The sequence below is a fragment of the Oncorhynchus tshawytscha genome, linkage group LG16 (assembly GCF_018296145.1).
Source record: "Oncorhynchus tshawytscha isolate Ot180627B linkage group LG16, Otsh_v2.0, whole genome shotgun sequence".
NCBI lineage: Eukaryota > Metazoa > Chordata > Actinopteri > Salmoniformes > Salmonidae > Oncorhynchus > Oncorhynchus tshawytscha.
In genome coordinates, this window is record NC_056444.1 from 88,584,485 (window position 1) to 88,598,500 (window position 14,016).

Below are 14,016 nucleotides of genomic sequence, written 5' to 3' on the forward strand. Positions count from 1 at the left end.
AAACTCGGTCATCCAGAAAGTGGAGAGCAACACTTATGCAGTTCTACTACACGATATATATAATAAAAAGCAGTGTTAGACAGGATTACCTAGACATACTGACCAGCTCAAATAGACAGAAGCGTACTAAATGGCAAACCAATCCGAAATCATCACTTATCATGTCCAGCCCATTCATTATCTCTTATTCATCTTTACAGAAGGCGACCACAACCCTACCAGACAAACACCAGACAGTCACCTGTGCCCTTTGTTCTTTGCTGGTTGTGGTCGTCTGAGGCGATGACTGTCTGGTGACTGTCTGGTAGGGTTGGGGTCAGGATTGTTTTAAAATCAATTCCTGCCACCCTCTGCAGGTGTGTGTGTCTAAACATTGTGTCCGGTCTGATTTCCTAGGTGATAACCCCAGAGGAAATCGTTGACCCCAATGTAGATGAACATTCCGTGATGACATACCTGTCCCAGTTCCCCAAGTCCAAATTGAAGCCTGGCACACCCCTGTGCCCAGGACTCAACCCCAAGAATGCCTGCGCATACGGACCAGGTACACTGTTCATCAACATCAAATATGTGTTTTATTTGTCACATACACAGGTGTTGTTTTACCGTCAGAGTAGTACGACGCCCTTGGAGCAATTTAGGGTTAAGTGCCTTGCTCAAGGGCACAACAGAATATTTTTCACCTTGTCTGATCAGGTTTTCGACTTCTTGGTTACTGGCCCAACGCTCTAACCGCTAGGCTACCTGCAGCCCCACCACCACACCCACCCACCCACTACTACCATCATCACCATCACTACCATATAGTCTCTCTCTCTTTCTCCAGGTATAGAGCCAGTAGGTAACGTTGTGATGAAGAAGGCGGTGTTTACAGTGCAGACCATCAGTGCTGGGATGGGAGAGGTGCTGGTGTATGTAGAGGACCCTGCCGGACACAAAGAGGAGGTATGCATTCGCACGCACACACAGCATACACATCTTGTCTTTCTGTTTCTCTGTGTGTCATCTCTCTCTCTCTGTGTCTGTGTGTCATCTCTCTCTCTGTCTGTATCGCTGTGTGTCATCTCTCTCTCTCTCTGTCTCTCTATGTGACATCTCTCTCTCAATTCAATTCAAGGGCTTTATTGGCATGGGAAACATATGTTAACATTGCCAAAGCAAGTGAAGTACATAACAAACACAAATTAAATAAACAATAAAAAGTAAACATTACACTTACAGAAGTTCCAAAAAGATTAAAGACATTTCAAATGTTATATTTTGTCTATATACAGTTGTCATGACGTTGGCCTGTGGGTAAGATTTATGACCCCCCCATAAATACCTTTCTCCCCTTTCTCTCTGAGTCTACTGAGGGACTCTTGAATAGCCTTTGTTAAACATAGAGAGTCTGGGAACATCAAACAAGTGGATGGAACCATATTTCGGTAATAGAACCAGTTGAAAATATGCATTGGTACTGAATGAATATGATGTCACTTCAGTTGTCATCTGAGACATGACTGATGACAGGACGACATAAACTGTATCTGGGAAAGTCTACACATTATAGTAATCAGATGGAATTGTTGTGCAATTTAAATAGAATTGAAATGAAACTATTTGTGAAAAGATTAAATGTAATTTTAGCATCCAAATGAGAGAATTGAGTTTTCAGAAGATTAGAGCTTTGCTCAATCAGTGGCCTGCCCCTGTGAAGAGACATGGGTTTATAAACTATGAAACACACCCTTCTCTCCCTCCACTATAAAAGCCCTTGACGAAAAGGAAACCTCCTGTTCCGGGTACATTAGGATGACGATCTGATGTCAGAAGGATTCAGATAATAACTACAGAACGAAGCCAACCTCAGCGTGAGCTTTGGTTGCAAATGGTATGAACTTTGAACTCTTATTTGCTACAGAAGTGATACCTCCTAGCCGTTGAGTTAGCAGCGGCCGCTGTAAACGTGGGCTAGTAAAGGACGGACAGAGTATCCCGTCTACCACACAATGACGACACTACAATGTTACAATGTTTCCCGTTCACCACCAGAGACACTCTTCAAAGGACAAAGGACTGGTTGTAAACTATGAAACACGGCCCTCTCTCCCAACCCTATATAAGCCCCTTGACGAAAATGTAACCTTCTGTTCCAAGGAAGTGCGGACTTGAGGTCCCCACGTTGAAAGGACAAAGACCACCTACAGAACTAAGCCAACCTCATCAAGAACCTGACGAAATTAGCATCAAATATCAATGTGAAGGTGACGACCTACACGCTGGAAGGATGAATTTCAACTATACCAGCCAGAATAAAGTAAAGTTTGTCAACTTGGTAGGAACTTTGAACTCTTATTCATTATGAAGCCGTTGCGTTAGCGCAGCAACTGTAGACGTGGGCTTGGAGAGGACGGACAGAATAACTGTTCTACCACCTCGATGACGGTACTATCAAGTATCCATTCTACCACCAGTGATTCTTCAAAGGAAACCCGGCCTCCCATCTACGACCAACCGATCGAAGCGCAGCTCAGAGTAAATATTCATTGCATTTTCCTTTTTCAAATTGGCGGTAATTTAGAATGCATAAGATTCTGTATTTACGATAGCATAGCTGCCTACGGCCCGATAGAGACACAAAACCTTTTTGCTCCTCAGTCTTCCCACTCTTTCACTCAAACCCAACTGCCTTTCTTTGTGTAACCAGCTGTCATATCTGTTCTGTCCACTAGGGACGTTTTCCTTTATGACATCATTTGTAATGAAGGTATGATTCATTCTGTGTATATGTAATTCTGTGTGATTATTTAGGTATTTTGTAAATAAATAATTAAACCCTATGTTGTATTGCTGATTCAACTTGTTAGCCAGGGTTCGTGAAGATAACCAAGAATTTACAACTTTCAGATGAGACTGAAATAACGATTAATATTGACTGCTATTGATGTAAAATATTACTAGGTCTTTAAGAGTTTATTCGGAAGATAACTGCTCTATAAATATTATTTCGTTGTGCCCCGACTTTTTTTGGAATGGACCAAAATTCACCCAAGTTATTGTAGGGAGCTTGTGGAAGGCTACCCGAAATGTTTGACCCAAGTTAAACAATGTAAAGGCAATGCTACCAAATACTAATTGAGTGTATGTAAACTTCTGACCCACTGGGAATGTGATGAAAGAAATAAAAGCTGAAATAAATAATTCTCTCTACTATTATTCGGATATTTTACATTCTTAAAATAAAGTGGTGATACAAACTGATCTAAGACAGATAATTTTTGCTAGGATTAAATGTCAGGACTTGTGAAAAACCGAGTTTAAATGTATTTGGCTAAGGTGTATGTAAACTTCTCACTTCAACTGTATGTTGAAGAAAATTGGGTTTACGCTGTATCCCTGTCTTACCCCATGGCCCTGTGGAAAGATATGTGTGTGTTTTTTGTTTGTGTACATGGATTTTATAATGTCATTTGTTTTCCCCCCAACACCATTTCCATCAATTTGTATAGCAGGCCCGTATGCCAAATTGAGTCTGTTTGTCAATTAGAGTGTGCAGGGTGAATACGTGGTCTGTCATACGGCTGTCATATGGTAATTTGGTAAAAAGCCCATTTGATATTTGCTCAGGACATTGTTTTCACTGAGGAAATGTATGAGTCTGCTGTTAATGATAATGCAGAGGATTTTCCCAAGGTTGCTGTTGATGCATATCCCACAGTAGTTACTAGGGTCAAATTTGTCTACACTTTTGTGGATTGGGATGATCAGTCCTTGTTTCCAAATATTGGGGAAGGTGCTAGAGCTAAGGATGATGTTAAAGAGTTTAAGTATTGCCAATTGGAATTTGTGGTCTGTATATTTTATCATTTCATTTAGAATGCCAATAACACCACATGTCTTTTTGGGTTGGAGGATTTGTGTGTTGTCCTGTAGTTCATTCAATGTAATTGGAGATTCCAGTGGGTTCTGGTAGTCTTTGTTAGTTGATTCTAAGATTTGTATTTGATCATGTATATGTTTTTTGCAGTTTGTTCTTTATTATAGCGAGGGGGTCTCGCTGGTCTGGGAGGGGGTCTCGCAGGTTTGGGAGGGGGTCTCGCAGGTCTGGGAGGGAGTCTCACAGGTCTGGGAGTGGGTCTTGCAGGTCTGGGAAGGTGTCTTGCTTGTCTGGGCAGGGTGTCCATTGCAGTGTTGCTCCTGTGTGAGGTGCTGGGGCTACTGTTGCGGGTGACGTCCTTCAGGATCCTGGCAAAAGTTGGGATTGCTGCCTTGTAGAGGTGGACCTGGTCGTAAAGGCTGTTCAAGTCCAGGGTGGAGTGGTGGGCCAGATAGACATTAGGGTTTGAGGCACAGTCTCGCAAAATGCTTGCATTCACCTGTGTTAATGAGAGAATCACTGACATGATGTCAGCTGGTCCTTTTGTGGCAGGGCTGAAATGCAGTGGAAATGTTTTTTGTGGATTCAGTTCATTTGCATGGCAAAGAGGGACTTTGCAATTAATTGCAATTCATCTGATCACTCTTCATAACATTCTGGAGTATATGCAAATTGCCATCATACAAACTGAGGCAGCAGACTGTGAAAATTAATATTTGTGTCATTCTCAAAATTTTGGCCATGACTTGAAAAATGAGTGAGCAACAAGACTTTTAGTGTCAAGTCCCCAGGTATATTTGGGCAAATCGTGAAGAAGACATTCGCATTCATATTCCATTTTTCTACAAGAATATTGTCAAATCTGTATACTTGGACTTTGATTTATCTTTCCCAGTATTAGTAGCCATATTATAAGTTCAACATTTACAAAACAACCAGTTTTCATCAACTTCATAACTCTGAATATCCATTTTTGTCCAAAATGAAAAGGCATGCTGTCGCACTTAGAAGCTAGAAGGTTAGAAGCTACATTTTACGACACATACATGGTTTCCAGATACTCCCGTGAAGCCCAGCTCATTGGCTATCTAGCCAGCTTTGTTTGGCCCGATTGGTGCTTAATTTGACAAAGATCCAGTTGTTCAAGTGATGACCATCCCCGTCATCGGCGTGCCATGAAGGCGTCGCTCTCTGACCAAATATGGTGTCCTATAGGATATACTACACCTCTAAAGAAATAGTGATCTTGTTACCTTCTAGGATCTCTGATATGGTTTCCTATAGGATATACTACATTCCCAAAGAAATAGTGATCTTGTTACCTTCTAGGATCTCTGATATGGTGTCCTATAGGATATACTACATCCCTAAAGAAATAGTGATCTTGTTACCTTCTAGGATCTCTGAGGAATGCATACGAACGTGTTTTGACTCGTTCAAACAACGCTTAGGTTGAGATATTCACAGATTCCTTTGTTTGCAAATTGAACGAGTGGAAATATAAAATCAATCGTATGTGCTATATGGACCTTTTTAGGATATGAAAAAGGATTGTATCACTTCATGTTATCTCTGGGACCCTTTGGATGATAAATCAGAGCAATATTTCAGAATGTAAGTACACATTTCACTTTCAGAGGTGAATATATCAAACCTATCACATTGAAAAAAGTGTTTTGTTGCTAGGAGCTCTCAAATAATAACATAGCAATTTTTTGCAGTAATGGCTATGGTAAATTGGACAGAACAGTTATATTAACAACAATTTAAGCTTTCAGCAGACACTTCTATGTACCGACATTTGTTGTTACTTTAAAATCTGCGGTCTTGACACAATGCGCTGCATGATTTACAACTGTCCTGTTGACGGAACACCAAACCTTATCCATGGGGTTCTGTATTGTAATGACCTCTCCACAGGGATAAGGGGATTCAAAGGCAGCTCTCACTTCACACTTCAGTGCTAATTGCAGTTGCAGCCAGGTCTGTTCTGTCATAGCAGCTTGGTTGCTAGCTTTACTTAAAATAAACTTAAGGATCCGCCCCTTTTCCCAATTTTCGCCTGAAATGACATACTCAAATCTAACTGCCTGTAGCTCAGGCCCTGAAGCAAGGATATGCAGATTATTGGTACCATTTGAAAGGAAACACTTTGAAGTTTGTGGAAATGTGAAAGGAATGTAGGAGAATATAACACAATAGATCTGGTAAAAGATAATAAAAGATAATACACATTTTTAAAAAAACGTTCTTTTGTATTTTTTTTGTACCATCATCTTTGAAATGCAAGAGAAAGGTCATAATGTATTATTCCAGCCCAGGTGCAATATACATTTTGGCCACTAGATGGCATAAGTGTATGTGCAATGTTTTGATTTGATTTTGATTTTATTAGGATCTCTTTTAGACCCCATTTGGACTAATCTTCCAAGAGTCCTTAACATTAAAATACAGTTTATAATACAAACACACTTTCACATATAACACACTATTACAAACATACTAAATACTCAATCTAAAAAAATATTGATTCTTCATCTACTATAGTCCCACAACATTTCTATATACTATATTTAAATTGTTTTTAAATAATGTTTAAACTTATATATTGAAAGGTTTCTAGTTTGCTCAGTTAATTTATTCCATTTCTTTATTGCTCTAAATCGAAATGTTCTTTTGCCCATTTCTTTTTTCTGTCTGGACAACACATAGATGGTGGACAATCTATTCCTAGTATTTACTGAATGTCTGTCTCTTACCAACTGAATTCCGTTGTGAATAGAACTTGGCCGTTTTAAATGATGTATATTAGAAAATAAGATAAGCATGTTTTTAAAAATTATCTTGTCGATTGATGACCAACCAAGAACACTGCGCATGACTGCAACAGAAGAACCATATCTCTGTTTTAAGCTGATCCAATGAACCATTGCATGTCTGTTCAAAATGTTGTATCACGATTGCCCAAATATGCCTAATTTCTTTATTAATAACTTTTTATGTTAAAAATTGTGCACTCTCCTCAAGCAATAGCATGGTATTCTTTCAGTGTAATAGCTACTGTAAATTAGACAGTGCAGTTGGATTAACAAGAATTTAAGCTTTCTGCCAATATCAGATATGTCTATGTCCTGGGAAATGTTCTTGTTACTTACAACCTCATGTTAATCGCATATGCCTATGTTAGCTCAACCATCCCGTGGAAGGGACACTGATCCCGAAGAACATTTTATATGACACAATTACCTACAGACTATTGTCTTTTACTTTTTGGCTTCAGACGTAGGTTCAGACCGAACATTTGTGTTGGATGGTATTTCCAGGTCTCTGCTAGGTTTCTTCTGCATGTTTTGGTTTAGTATAAGTGTTTCTTGATAGTCCTTGGTAGTAGTAGTCCATTCAGGTAATTTTGTCCAAAAAGGTTTTAGGTCTGGAATTTTGATTTGGATTGAAGGTTTTAATGTTGAGGTTAGTATCCTTGCGAAAAAAAAATCTAATTTAGCTACATTTGTCCCAACTCTAATTCTCTCTCTCTCTCTCTCTCTCTCTCTCTCTCTCTCTCTCTCTCTCTCTCTCTCTCTCTCTCTCTCTCTCTCTCTCTCTCTCTCTCTCTCTCTCTCTCTCTCTCTCTCTCTCTCTCTCTCTCTCTCTCTCTCTCTCTCTCTCTCTCTCTCTCTCTCTCTCTCTCTCTCTCTCTCTCTCTCTCTCTCTCTCTCTCTCTCTCTCTCTCTCTCTCTCTCTCTCTCTCTCTCTCTCTCTCTCTCTCTCTCTATGTATCCTCCTGTCAGGCCAAAGTGACAGCCAACAATGATACGAACCAAACCTACTCTGTCTTCTACATACCCAAGGTCACTGGGATGCACAAGGTATACTTTCTGTTCTATCCCTACCCTAACCTTAACCCTTTTTCCTAACCTAACCTATCCTAACCTTAACCCTTATTCCTAACCTCACCCCTTATTTCTAACCTAACCTAACCTTAACCCTTAAACGGAAAGGAAATCGATGGCAGCTAATAGGCCGGCGACGACGACCGCCGAGCACCGCCCGAACAGGAAGAGGCACCGTCTTCGGCAAGGTTCGTGACAGTACCCCCCTGACGCGCGGCTCCCGCAGCGCGCCGACCCCGGCCTCGAGGACGACCCGGAGGACGAGGCGCAGGGCGATCCGGGTGGAGGCGATGGAAATCCCTCAAGAGGGAAGGATCTAAAATGTCCCTCCCCGGTACCCAGCACCTCTCCTCCGGACCGTACCCCTCCCAGTCCACGAGGTACTGCAGGCCCCTCACCCGGCGTCTCGAGTCCAGAATAGCTCGTACTGTGTACGCCGGGGACCCTCGATGTCCAGAGGGGGTGGAGGGACCTCCGGTACCTCACTGTCTTGTAGGGGACCAGCTACCACCGGCCTGAGGAGAGACACATGAAACGAGGGGTTAATACGATAATAAGAGGGAAGTTGCAATCTATAACACACCTCGTTTATCCTCCTCAGGACTTTAAATGGCCCCACACACTGCGGCCCCAGCTTCCGGCAGGGCAGGCGGAGGGGCAGGTTTCGGGTCGAGAGCCAGACCCTGTCCCCTGGTGCGAACACCGGGGCCTCGCTGCGGTGGCGGTCAGCGTCTCTCTTCTGCCGTTCACTGGCCTGCCTGAGAGAATCCTGGACTGCCCGCCAGGTCTCTCTAGAGCGCTGTACCCACTCCTCCACCGCAGGAGCCTCGGTCTGACTCTGATGCCACGGAGCCAGGACCGGCTGGTAGCCCAGTACGCATGAATGGCGACATATTCGTGGACGAATGCCGAAGAGAGTTCTGGGCTAACTCTGCCCACGGGACGTACCTCGCCCATTCTCCTGGCCGGTCCTGGCAATACGACCTCAGAAACCTGCCCACTTCCTGGTTTACTCTCTCCACCTGCCCATTACTTTTGGGGTGATAACCAGAGGTAAGGCTGACTGAGATCCCCAGACGCTCCATAAACGCCTTCCAAACCCGAGACGTGAACTGGGGACCCCGATCGGAGACGATATCCTCTGGAACCCCATAGTGCCGGAAGACGTGGGTAAATAGAGCTTCTGCAGTCTGTAGGGCCGTAGGGAGACCAGGCAATGGGAGGAGACGGCAGGACTTAGAGAACCGATCCACAACGACCAGAACGGTAGTGTTCCCCTGAGATGGGGAAGATCAGTAAGGAAATCTACCGAGAGATGGGACCATGGCCGTTGTGGAACCAGGAGGGGCTGTAACTTCCCTCTAGGAAGGTGCCTAGAGCCTTACTCTGGGCGCATACCGAACAGGAAGAGACATAGAGCCTCACATCCCTAGCTAAGGTGGGCCACCAGTATTTCCCCCTAAGACCCCGCACTGTCCTATCAATCCCCGGATGACCCGCAGACGGTAGTGTGTGGGCCCACCGAATCAACTTATCACGGACACCAAGCGGTACGTAACTTCTACCAGTCGGACACTGTGTAGGCGCAGGTTCAACCCTCAACGCTCGCTCGATGTCCGCGTCCACCTCCCATACCACTGGGGCCACCAGCCGAGAGGCTGGAAGGATGGGAGTGGGTTCGATGGACCGGTCCTCGGTGTCATAGAGACGGGACAGCGCGTCGGCCTTAGTGTTGAGGGAACCTGGTCTGTAAGAGATCGTAAATCTAAAACGTGTAAAAACATGGCCCACCTAGCCTGACGCGGATTCAGTCTCCTCGCTGCTCGAATATACTCCAGATTACGGTGGTCAGTCCAGATGAGAAAAGGGTGTTTAGCCCCCTCTAGCCAGTGTCTCCACACCTTCAGGGCTTTTACCATAGCTAGTAACTCCCGGTCCCCCACATCATAGTTCCGCTCCGCCGGACCCAGCCTCTTAGAAAAGAAAGCGCAGGGACGGAGCTTCGGTGGCGTACCCGAGCGCTGAGACAGCACGGCTCCAACCCCAGCCTCGGACGCATCCACCTCCACTATGAATGCTAACGAAGGGTCCGGATGCGCCAACACGGGAGCCCCAGTGAACAGTGCCTTCAACTGGTTGAAGGCTCCATCAGCCTCTGCTGACCACTGCAGACGCACCGGCCACCCCTTCAGCAGTGAGGTAATGGGCGCCGCTACTTGGCCAAAACCCCGGATAAACCTCCGGTAGTAATTGGCAAACCCTAAAAATCGCTGCACCTCCTTTACCGTGGTCGGAGTCGGCCAATTACACACGGCGTTAACGCGGTCACACTCCATCATCATCCCCGAGCTGGAAATGCGATAACCCAGGAAGGAAACGGCTGGTTTGGAGAACACACATTTCTCAGCCTTGAAGTATAGGTCATGCTCCAGCAGTCGCCCAAGAACCCTGCGCACCAGGGAAACATGCGCGGCGCGTGTGGCAGAATAAATCAAGATGTCATCAATATACACTACCACACCCTGCCCGTGCAAGTCCCTGAGAATCTCATCTACAAAGGATTGGAAGACGGCTGGAGCATTCATCAACCCATACGGCATGACGAGGTACTCATAGTGGCCTGATGTGGTACTAAACGCTGTTTTCCACTCGTCTCCTCCCCGAATACGCACCAGATTATACGCGCTCCTGAGGTCCAGGTTTGTGAAGAAACGCGCTCCGTGGAATGATTCCACCGCCGTAGCGATGAGAGGTAGCGGATAACTAAAACCCACTGTGATCGAATTGAGACCTCGATAATCAATGCACGGACGCAGACCTCCCTCCTTTTTCCTCACAAAAAGAAACTTGAGGAGACGGGTGACATGGAGGGCCGAATGTACCCCTGTCTCAGAGCTTCCGTGACATATGTTTCCATAGCCACCGTCTCCTCCTGTGACAGCGGGTACACATGACTCCGGGGAAGTGCAGCGTTCTCCTGGAGGTTTATCACGCAATCCCACCGTCGATGGGGTGGTAATTTGGTCGCCCTCTTCTTACTAAAAGCGATAGCCAAATTGGCATATTCTGGGGGAATGCGCACGGTGGAAACCTGGTCTGGACTCTCCACCGTCGTGGCACCGATGGAAACTCCTATACACCTCTCTGAACATTCGTCTGACCACCCCTTAAGAGCCCCCTGTTTCCAGGAAATAAGGGGATTGTGAATAGCCAGCCAGGGAACCCCCAACACCACCGTAAACCTAGGGGAATCAATAAGGTAGAAACTGATCCTCTCCCTATGATTCCCCTGCCCTGACCCTAACGGTCGGCTATCTAAGGAGTGCACGGGGACAGGTGGGTCTATCTGTACTAACGGAATACCCAATTTACGGGCGAGTCCACGATCCATAAAACTCCCAGCTGCGCCTGAATCGACTAGCGCCTTATGCTGAAGAGAGGGGAAAACGCAGGAAAAAAAATTAACAAAAACATGTGACCAACAGGGAGCTCTGGGTGAGTTTGGTGCTTACTCACCTGGGGTGGCCGAGGAGTGTTCCGCCGACCCTCTCGACTCCCAGAGGGACTCCTCCAACACCGGTCCGAAGTGTGTCCTCTCCGTCCACAATAGGAGCAGGAGGAGCCCCCTCTGATCCCCCTAGATGCAGCTCCTCCCAACTCCATCGGAGTGGGAGTGGGAGAGCTGGAAGGTGGAATTAACCTCTTGATGCTACCCATCCCGGATCCGGGATCGTGACTACGGCTCAAGCTCATTAGCATAACACAAAATGTGAAAAAATATTCTTAGACATATTTAACCTCCACACCTACACAAGTCCAATAGCTCAAATGAAAGATAAACACCTTGTTCATCTACCCAGCAAGTCAGATTTCTAAAATGTTTTACGGCGAAAACATAGCACACATTTATATTAGACCACCACCGAAACAAAAGGCAAACGGCGGCCATTTTGTCCCAGAAAATATAAAATTTAAAAGTAGGATTAAAAAATAAATAATTCACTAACCTTTTGAAAATCTTCATCAGATGACAGTAATATTACATGTTACACAGTACATTTTTTTTTTTTTTCAATAATATGCCATTAATATCCATAAATCTCTGTTTACAATGACGACATTTCAAAAAATGCTACTCAAAATGTCCGGAGAAATTATGATAGCTCGGACAGATAACGTCAGATAACAAGCAATAAACATGACTAAATATACATGTTCTACATATAGTTACAAAGATACACTTCTTCTTAATACAACCGCTGTGTTACATTTATTTTTAACGTTACAGAATTCGTTCACTAGTCTATGCTATGAGTCGGCGCTCAGATATTAGCAGTGTCTCCTCTACGTTTGGAGTCCACAGAAACCCAAAATAACCACATAAATATTCCCTTACCTTTGATGTTCTTCGATCAGAAGACGTAGAAGGAGTCATACTTACCCAATACATCGTTTGGTTTCAAGTTGTGCGTCTTTGTATTAGCATATGCTAACAGCTTCAGCTGAAATGCACCCAAAATAACTTCTGCTCCTTCTGGTCCCGCACTCTTGCGCAATCAAACTTCAAAATTACATATTATATGTTGACTAAACTGGTCAAACTAAGTGCAGAATCGAGCAAAATGATGTTTTTATCATGTAAAACAATGATCATCGCGAACAAACGAACCGGCTTCAACTGGTGTCTATTGGAAAAGAACGTTCCCCAAATCGGCCGCGCGCAATAGAGTGCATGTATGTGAGAGTGAACCGGGCATTTTCGCCCGCCAAAGGATGAGGGAGCGCGAAATTCAAACAATGAACGTGCCAATTGAAAGCAGACAATGCGCTGAACAAATACATACTGTTCCCAGATCGGTAGCTGCCTGGGAAGGGTGGGGGCGATGACGTCAAAGTTGACCCAACTTTTCTCTTGACAAGAGAGAGTTTGGGAGAAAGGCTGCCCTGAGAGTTCTGCTTTACATACAGACATAATTTAAACGGTTTTAGAAACTTTAGAGTGTTTTCTATTCAATAATTATTATTATATGCATATATTAGCAATTTTGGAAAAAAATATTTTCAGTTTACTATGGGCACGCACTTCCTCCAACGGGGGCAGTATTGAGCCATAAGCTCAAGAGGTTAACAGGACCCCTTCTGAACGCCCGCGGGCAGCCAGCAGGTTGTCCAATCGAATAGACAAGTCTATTAGTTCATCCAGGGAGAGAGTTGTGTCCCTGCAAGCTAGCTCCCGGCGGACGTCCTCCCGGAGACTAACCCGGTAATGGTCCATCAGGGCCCTGTCATTCCACCCAGCACCAGCAGCTAGGGTCCTAAACTCCAACGCGAAGTCCTGTGCGCTCCTCGTCTCCTGTCTGAGGTGGAACAGTCGCTCACCCGCCGCTTTACCCTCTGGTGGATGATCGAACACAGCTCGGAAACGGCGGGTGAACTCCAGGTAGTTGTCCCGAGCCGAGTCTGGGCTGTTCCAGACCGCGTTAGCCCAGTCCAGGTCCCTGCCCGTTAAACAGGAGACGAGGAGGCTCACACTCTCCTCACCCGAGGGAGCCGGACGCACGGTAGCCAGGTAGAGCTCTAGCTGGAGCAAAATCCCTGGCACCCAGCCGCCGCTCCATCGTACTCCCTCGGGGGGGAGAGACGCAGTGCGCCGGACCCAGAGGATGACGTAGGTGGAGGAGGTGATGTCGGCAGTGGGGGAGCTGGGGTAGACGTCGGTAGGCCACTCCTCTCCCATCGTTCCATCCTCTCCATCATCTGGTCCATCGCGGTACCAATCCGATGGAGGACCGCTGTGTGGTGGTGAACGCGCTCCTCCATAGTGGGGAGAGGGGTGGTCGCTGCTCCTGCTGATTCCATTTCAGTGGTGCGGGCTTCTGTTACGATCAACTAGGAGTGGTGGTGGGTGGAATCAGGCGCAGAGAGCAGGGTTCAGTCTTTCCTTCCAATTTATTCCCCAGTGCAACAAAAACAGTCACGCCAACACACAGGGCGTATAATAAGTTGCCGGTCCAAACAACAGGACAAAATAGTCCGGAGAATAAATGTACGAATAACTCACACCATCAAACACAGAGTAACACAAACAAGCCCGCACAAATACCCAGCGGGCCTAGTGTGCCCTTAAATACCCTACAAACAAACCCTAATACAAAACAGGTGTACCCAATTACCCAATAACCAAAAACAAACGGAAAGGAAATCGATGGCAGCTAATAGGCCGGCGACGACGACCGCCGAGCACCGCCCGAACAGGAAGAGGCACCG

General features: G+C 45.4%; 1 pseudogene; it reads left to right on the forward strand.

Moving 5' to 3' along the window:
- The window catches only part of LOC112236628, a 157,352-nt pseudogene that overhangs the window by 30,228 nt on the left and 113,108 nt on the right, over positions 1–14,016 (forward strand).